Genomic DNA, 1,832 nt, shown 5'->3' on the forward strand with positions numbered 1-1,832 from the left:
TATAGGTGTAAAAAGGTTGAATTAAGATTTGTCCTTTAATTTGTTTCTAAAACAGATTTCTAGTATTGATTCTTCATATTTTGCTGGTAGTTTACAAGTGTAAATTTGCAAATATGAAAATAATACTTGTATATGATGTGTTGTGAATTTATAAATCCCATAAAACTCAACAATTTTGTTAAAAATGGAGATGTTAAAACATATAAGAGAATTTTAATTTTATTAAAATTCTCATATTTTAACATCTTCATTTTTAACAAAATTGTTGAGTTTTATGGGATTTCTTTCTATAAATTCACAACACGTAAATAAAAAGAATATTTATACATATCTCTACATATATAAACACAAGTTGTCTGTTTGTGTCAAGTTGACGTCTACACCCGTATATGAATTTTCGTGAAACTTTGCAAGCATGTTCAAGTAACATCCAGTTTGTGACTAGGTTCATTGAAGTTTAATAAAAATCTATAATTGGATGGCTAGGGCCCCTAGAAGGGGTCCACATGTATAATCAATATGTTTTCCTTTAACAGCCAAAGGAAATAACCCATCCATTTTCCTACGCAAGGGAAATAGCCCATTCATTTGTTAGTCAAGGGAAATAACCCATTCATTTGCTAGCAAAGAGAAATAACTCATTCATTTTCCTTCGAGTAAGCTTGCCTTTTGAACATACGGTATTTGATTTAAGGCGTTTCCTAACCTGAGGAATCAGTTTACAGACCATAACTGTCTAAAAACCCGTCCGAAATGAGCTCCAAAGAATGTGGCAGTTCATGATTTGAACATCAAACTTCTGGAGCAGTTGCCAGGTTAATGTCACATCTACAATTCCTTTGACAATGTATGAAGCTGTAAATTATCCAGTTGAATTCTTGAATAGTCTAACACCACCCAGCCTCCCACCTCAAGATTGGGGTACCAGTTATGTTGCTTTGAAACTTCGATCCACCAAAGCTTTGCAATGGAACACGACTTATCAGAAAGAAGATGATGCCAACAGTCTTGGAGACAACAATTTTGACTGCTAAAGCAAGCAGTGAGTCTGTATTCATTCCTAGAATTCCACTTATTCCTTTGGATATCCCTTTCCAGTACAAGCACCTGCAATTCCTGTTGAAACTGAGCTTAGCAATGAGCATTAACAAGGTCCAGGGGCAGTCCTTGGATGTGCTAGGGCTCAACCTTGCAGAACAAGTTTTCTCAAAATACAATAATAATAATAAAAGTTATGTATATATCAACCAACAATAAATAACAAATGAATGTATATAAAAATACTTATTACATTAAGACAGAAAAATGTTAAACAATATTATTAAAAAGAAATTTAGTACCAATCTTATCGAAAATTATAAACGTGTCATTATTAACTTTATGTTTATTAGAATATAAGTTAACAGAAATATTAAATGCAAATCTTATCTTAAAGAATCTTTTGTTTAAAATACAATTTAACAGTCATGTTTCACTGCCATGTAGCATGGCTGTTCGTACACATGCGTCATACAGTCTGCCTTTTACTCTGAGAGAGAGGCCCTTTGTCACCAGCAGAAGTAAGAACTCTCTGAACTTTGCCCAGGCTATTCTTATTCTAGCAGCTACACTTTCAGTGCACCCTCCCCCACTACTAACTTGGTCACCTAGATAGCGGAAGCTATCAACTACGTCTAGTTTTTCTACCTGGAATGTGGCAGAAGTCGTTTTCTGCACATTTTCAGTGCTTATTGCTCCTGAACATCTGCCACATACAAAAACTAACTTCCTAGTTAACCTTCCTTTGATATTGCTGTACTCTTATGTGTCCATAGCTTGCACTGGGTACATCT

Source organism: Octopus bimaculoides, chromosome 3 (genome assembly GCF_001194135.2).
Source record: "Octopus bimaculoides isolate UCB-OBI-ISO-001 chromosome 3, ASM119413v2, whole genome shotgun sequence".
NCBI lineage: Eukaryota > Metazoa > Mollusca > Cephalopoda > Octopoda > Octopodidae > Octopus > Octopus bimaculoides.